The sequence below is a fragment of the Salmo trutta genome, chromosome 37 (assembly GCF_901001165.1).
Source record: "Salmo trutta chromosome 37, fSalTru1.1, whole genome shotgun sequence".
Taxonomy (NCBI): Eukaryota; Metazoa; Chordata; class Actinopteri; order Salmoniformes; family Salmonidae; genus Salmo; species Salmo trutta.
The window spans coordinates 21,284,685-21,292,045 of record NC_042993.1 but is presented as its reverse complement, the minus strand read 5'-3'; positions in this window follow the sequence as shown (position 1 = coordinate 21,292,045).

Here is a 7,361-nt window from a genome sequence, read left to right as displayed (position 1 = left end):
ACTTTCACATGCCGCTGGGCCTGAGACAATGTGTCATGAGTAAACTGATGTGGAACAGGTGCAGCTAACGCCGTAGGCTTAGATTTAACGTTAGCACCTGTACTGAATTTACCCCTAGACCTGAGAAACGGACATTCGTTTTTCCAATGACCTGAGCCTTGACAGTAGTGACACTCTTGACCAAAGTCAATTTAACCACGGGAGTCAGGCTCAACCCTAGTTGAATGAAACTCTGCTCGTGAACCAGAGTATCTCGGTGAACGAGGCCCAAATCTCTCCGAACGCCCCCACTCACTCCGAATACGGGGTTCTGCAAAAACACTTTTGTGAGTCAAAACATATTCGTCCGCCAAAACCGCAGCTTCAGCGATAGTCTTTCCTTTTCGTTCGTTAATGTACGTCGCTATACGATCAGGGATTGTGTCCTTAAATTGCTCTAACATAATCAGCTCACATATGACTTTCCAAGGGCTAACTGCAGAGGCGGAACACCAGAGATTAAACTGTGAAGATAATTCTCGCGCAAACTCAACATGAGTCTGCTTATCATCCCTTTTTAAAGTTCTAAATCGTTGGTGGTAAGCCTCAGGAACCAATTTGTAAATCTGTAACACCGCCCTTTTAACCTTATCATAACTGACACTGTCGGCTACACTAAGAGTGTCACGTCCTGGCCAGTATAAGGTTAATTGGTATTGTAGTTTGGTCAGGACGTGGCAGAGGGTATTCGTTTTATGTGGTTCGGGGTGGTGTGTTTGTTGAAGGGGCATTTGATTTAAGTATTCCAGGGTTTTTGGGCACTGTTTGGTTTTCATGTATTCTATGGTTAGTCTAGTGTGTGTGTTTCTATGTTGAGTTAATTGGGGTTGGACTTCCAATTGAAGGCAGCTGTTTGGTGTTGCCTTTGATTGGAAGTCCTATATTAGTTGGGTGTGTTTGTCTTGTATTTTGTGGGAGATTGTTCTGTGTTTAGCCTTGTGCCTTACCAGACTGTTTTTGTTGATCGTTCGTTCTTTGTTATTTTGGTGTTCATTTTGTATTTATTAAAAAGCAAGATGAGCATACACATACCTGCTGCGTTTTGGTCCTCCTTCACCGACGACAACCGTGACAAAGAGCTGAATATGCTTCCTGCGCTTTACCAGTCAACACACACTGCAACATTAAAGTGCGGTCAGAATCAGGCCAAGTCCTAGCGTCAGCAACACGCTCAAACAAAAATAATGTCTCAGGGTCCTTTTCATTAAACTGAGGCAACAACCGTAAGTTCCCAAGAATATCAAATGTGTCCGGGGCACGACCAAAAGAGGAACAACTCCTAGGTAAATCTGCGTCACCTTCCCAGAGCAAACTCTCCCCTGAGAGCTTTCCTTCCCTAACCAACTCTAGTCGCTCTTGTTGCAGCTTGATTTTAGCACGCTCCATATCCTGTTTAATTCCAATTCCTTTTCATATTTTAACCGATCAGCAGCCAATTCCTTTTCATATTTTACACGATCGTGCTCTAGCTTCTCACGATCATGCTCTAGCTTCTCACGATCATGCTCTAGCTTCTCACGATCATGCTCTAGCTGTAACAGAAGCAGCTCTTTCTGCTGTTCAAAAAGATTACTAGGACTAACCGATGGAGTGGTAATTGTAACATATCGGGGAGACGGCGAGTCCTCAGCAGAGGCTGCCCCAGTGGTAACGTCAAGAATACCACTCCATCAGATTGGCCTTCAATATTAACCTAATATAATTTTTTTAGACGTTTATCACTAATTTCAACCTTTTAGTGTTCAGCAACCTTCAACAGCTGTTCTTTAGTACATAAGTCTAACAGTTCCTCTGATGGAAAGCGAATTAACTCGTCTACATTAGACGCCATAGTCAGAGAGAAAAATAATTCTCACTCAACCCCTCTGCTGAGCACACCATAACCACAGCAAGAGAAATGATAATCAAACTGGCACCACAGAAAGAGAGATGAGATATGGAGCTTCCCCAAAACTTACAATAACTCAACCCTAGTCTTCATGCAGATATGCAGTGGGTAATTATGCACTATAGCCCGCTGGTTTATATCACATCGTCAAAGTGGGCCATGGATATAGAGATCAATCCTAGCCACTGTAGCCTACTGTCGAGCCACTGAGGATGGAGCGAAACGGAATGTTTATGTATCCGTCGCCCAGGACACAATGAGGCGTGGAAACGCAGGTCATAATAGCTCAAGTGTGTGTGTGTGTCTGTGTGTGTGTGTGTGTGTGTGTGTGTGTGTGTGTGTGTGTGTGTGTGAGGAGAGAGAGCTAGAAAGAGAGAGAGCTCTATTGTCATTGTCCCTTCATGTGTTCACAGCTAATGCGTTCTCATCAAATACCCAGCAGAAAGATGACAGAACTGCAGGAATCCATGCGGGTGCTGCCAGGGTTGCTTTGCCCATTAGCAAGCACTGAAACCTCTTGTCTACAGCACTTTTACAGACTATGACTGTGATAATTAGCTAAGTACTGCTCAGCAATGGCTTTCACTCAATCAGTCGAGCAGAAGAACAGAATTGGAGCAATTGAAAGGAACATTTGGTAGTCCTGTGTACAACTAAAAGCATGGTAAGTGAGGCTGATTGTGTGTAATAGCTCAAGTGTGTGTGTGTGTCTGTGTATGTGTGTGTGTGTGTGTGTGTGTGTGTGATGCTACGTTATGCATGAGTCATCCATTGCCAGCGTTTACAATGCAGCTGTACTACTGAGTGGTATCTAAATGTCATTTCAGGGTAATTCACACTGGCCTTCTTCAGTGTTATTTACATGTCAAAGGTTACTTCATAGGGGAGAAGGGAGAGATGGGCGACTGCAGTACAAAGACGGCCATTTAAAAAAAAAAGCTTGTTTGACCATTTCCCTACAAAAATACAGTAAATATTGTGTAATAACTGAGAAATGTTGGGCAATACTACCGTAAATTAATATGGTCTGATACCTGCGTTGGAGTAATTAAAACAATGAGATGAGAATGTCTGTGAGGAGAGAGGGATGGTGGGTGAAGTAGAGGAGAGATAAGGAGAGGTTTGCATACGTCGCTCCTTTCCCCATCACCCCCTCTGGCAGTGTGAACCGCTGCCCTACTTTAACATCCTCCATCTTTAATAACCCCCTCGCTCACATCCCCCTCAGAGTTTACAGTATGAGACATCAACCTGTCAGACAGGAGCACAACGCACACACTTGTCTTACTGCAAAAGCTGATGTGTGGTGAAGTCTCTGGCACAAAATGGCTGCCGTGCACCACCTACTCCAGATGGATGCTATGTATTGAGAGTGGATGGAGTTAACCATACAGAATTTGAAGTGCTTGACGCATGGTGAAAGCGCTATTTCAATGCAGTCCATGATTATTATCATTATAGCACTAAGCCACTGTTCTCTGACACTAACCTGTGTGATGGATTGCCCATGGCGCTACTTGCTCTAGTGTTATACAGTGAAAGAATGTCGCCATGGCAACATCCTCCGTCAAAGGGCAAGGACCCTCTGTGCGTCAGACAGAGATGGAAGCTACCTGTTACACAGGCACAGGCGTACGCACACACACACACTTTTGAAACACACACTGCTAAAAAAAAACAGATGGTGTTGCTCACACAGGCTTGCATTATTTACTTCATCCATCCCCACATTTGCATTGCGCTGGTAATATGTTTTCAATGGCACAGAGCATCTATTGCATCCACACACAGAAACTGGGAAAATGTTGCCTAGGTTTTGTCATTACTTTGGCCTGTGTGTAAGGTTTATGACCCCCCATAAATACCTTTCTCCCTTTCCTCTCTTGACTCTACTGAAGGATTCTTGAAAAGCCTTTGTTAAACATATAGAGTCTGGGAACATCAAAAGGTGGGGGTAAAGGAACCATATCGGTAATCCAACCAGTTGAAAATATGCGTTGATACTTAATGAATATGATGTCAGTTCGGTTGTCATCTGAGACATTCTTATTAATGATAGGATGACATAAACTATATCGTGGAAAGTCTACACATTATAGTTATCAGATTCACATGGAATTGTTGTGCAATTAAATGTTTAAATATGAAACTATTTGTGAAAAGATTAAATGTAATTTTAGCTTCCAAATGAGAGAATTGGGTTTTCATAAGGTTAGAGCTCTGCTCAATCAGTGGCCCATCCCTGTGAAGAGACATTGGTTATAAACTATAAAACACACCCTTCACTCCCTCCACTATATAAGCCCTTGACGAAAATGTAACCTCCTGTTCCGGGTACATTAGGGCGACGGTCCGATGTCAGAAGGATTCAGATAATAAGCTGTTCCGGGTACATTAGGGCGACGGTCCGATGTCAGAAGGATTCAGATAATAAGCTGTTCCGGGTACATTAGGGCGACGGTCCGATGTCAGAAGGATTCAGATAATAAGCTGTTCCGAGGACATGAGGACGACGGTTCCACGTTAAAAGGACTAACATGTCAACTACAGAACTAAGCCAACCTCAGCGTGAGCTTTGGTTGCGAATGGTATGAACTTTGAACTCTTATTCACTACAGAAATGATACCTCCTAGCCGTTGAGTTAGCAGCGGCCGCTGTAAACGTGGGCTAGGAAAGGACGGACAAAGGATCTCTTCAAACAAACAACACGACAATGCCAAGTAACCAGTTTACCACCAGAGACACTCTTAAAGGGACAAGGAAGATCTCTGTTGGGCAACATGGCCAGCATCTACGACCAACCTACCGAAGCGCAGCTCAGAGTAAATATTTATTGCATTCTCCTTTTTCAAATGGGCGCTAATTTAGAATGCATAAGATACTGTATTTACGATAGCATAGCTTCTCCCTTTGTTCCTCAGTCTTCCCACTCTTTCACTCTTCCAACCCTCTCCCTTTGTGTAACCAGCTGTCATATCTGTTCCGTCTGCTTGGGACGTTTTCCTTTATGACATAATTTGTAATCAATGTATGATCCATTCGGTGTATATGTAATTCTGTGTGATTAGTTAGGTATTTAGTAAATAAATAATTCAACCCAATTTTGTATTGCTGATTCAACTTGTTAGCCAGGGTTCGTGAAGATAACCAAGAATTTACAACTTTCAGATGAGACTGAAATAAGGTGACGATTAATATTGACTGCTATTGATGTAAAATATTACTAGGTCTTTAAGAGTTTATTCGGGAAGATAACAGCTCTATAAACAGTCTTTCGTGGTGCCCCGACTTTCTAGTTAATTACATTTACATGATTAGCTTAATCAGGTAATATTAATTACAGAGAAAGGATTTTATAGAATAGCATGTCATATCACTTAATCCGGCATAGCCAAAGACACGACAGTTTGTATGCAGTATGGTAAGGAGGACACTTCTCTCCTCTTCTTCCCAATACACTATTCATAGACCTGTTTAAGGCCTGTCAACACAAATCACTTCATATTCATGAATCTGTTTATGGATGATACTTATGCATCTGTTTATGTTTACAGCCAATAAATCAAGCACATAGAGCTGGACTATTGGCCCGAAGGGAAGGATGAAATTGACACACTATTGCCATTACTGGCAAGCAAGACATCTGGGCTGATGCTAAAAACAGTTTGACACAATAGCATTATGTTAGGCTACTTCAATTACTAAGGGTACTTGATTTGTAGCTTAAGCAACCAAAGAGAGGAACAGGAAGATGGGACTACAGAGGGAGCAGAGAAGAAAAATAAAATGTTGAAAATCAAGGTGAAGGTAAAATGAGAATGACATGAAGGGCATGAATCAGAGGAGAGAAGGGGAGCGTGAAGGAGAGCTATGCTTGAGTTGTGAAGAGTAAAGCTCATTGGCAGTGGCAGAATCGGCACAGCTGTGGGAGGGCAGAGGGAGACACTGTGTCAATTATGAAACATCTCAACTCATTCAGGGAGCAGATAGTCTCTATCCCTGCTCCTATCAGCAGCATGCTCTCTCGCTGCGTCTATCTCTACCACTCACTCAGCTGGGGAAGAGGAGTGGAGGAAGGAGGGTGCATGGAGGACAAAAGGAGGATTGTGGATCGGGAGGTTGATCCCCTTGTCTTCTTTCCTCTGTGACCACTGATAAACACAAATCAAATCTATTTATATAGCCCTTCTTACATCAGCTGATATCTCAAAGTGCTGTACAGAAACCCAGCCTAAAACCCCAAACAGCAAGCAATGCAGGTGTAGAAGCACGGTGGCTAGGAAAAACTCCCTAGAAAGGCCAAAACCTAGGAAGAAACCTAGAGAGGAACCAGGCTATGAGGGGTGGCCAGTCCTCTTCTGGCTGTGCCGGGTGGAGATTATAACAGAACATGGCCAAGATGTTCAAATGTTCATAAATGACCAGCATGGTCAAATAATAATAATCACAGTAGTTGTCGAGGGTGCAACAAGTCAGCACCTCAAGAGTAAATGTCAGTTGGCTTTTCATAGCCGATCATTGAGAGTATCTCTACCGCTCCTGCTGTCTCAAGAGAGTTGAAAACAGCAGGTCTGGGACAGGTAGCACATCCGGTGAACAGGTCGGGGTTCCATAGCCGCAGGCAGAACAGTTGAAACTGGAGCAGCAGCACGGCCAGGTGGACTGGGGACAGCAAGGAGTCATCATGCTACAAGGACTGGATAGGTGTCCTGTCCACCATATTGCCATGCTTTTATACTAGACCAAAATGTAAACTCAACAAACAGCAATTTAAAAGATTTTACTGAGTTACAGTTCAGATATGGAAATCAGTCAATTGAAATACATTCATTAGGCCATAATCTATGGATTTCACATGACTGGGAATACAGATATGAATCTGTTGGTAGCAGATACCTTACAAAATAAAGGTAGGGGCGTGGATCAGAAAACCACTCAGTGTGACCACCTCATGCAGCGTGACATCTCCTTCGCATAGAGTTGATCAGGCTGTTGATTGTGGCCTGTGAAATGTTGTCCTCTTCAATGGCTGTCCAAAGTTGCTGGATATTAGCAGAACACGCTATCGTACACGTAGATACAGAGCATCCCAAACATGCTCAATGGGTGACATGTCTGGTGAGTGTGCAGGCCATGGAAGAACTGGGCCATTTTCAGATTCCAGGAATTGTGTACAGATCATTGCGACATGGGGCTGTGCAATATCATGCTAAAACATGAGGTGATGGTGGCTGATAAATGGAACGACAATGGGCCTCAGGATCTCAACACAGTAACTCTGTACAATCAAATTGCTATCGATAAAATCCAATTGTGTTTGTTGACTGTAGCTGCCCATACCATAACCCACCACCAGCATGGGGCACTCTGTTCACAACGTTGACATCAGCAAACCGCTCGCCCACACGATGCCATACACGTGGTCTGCAGTTG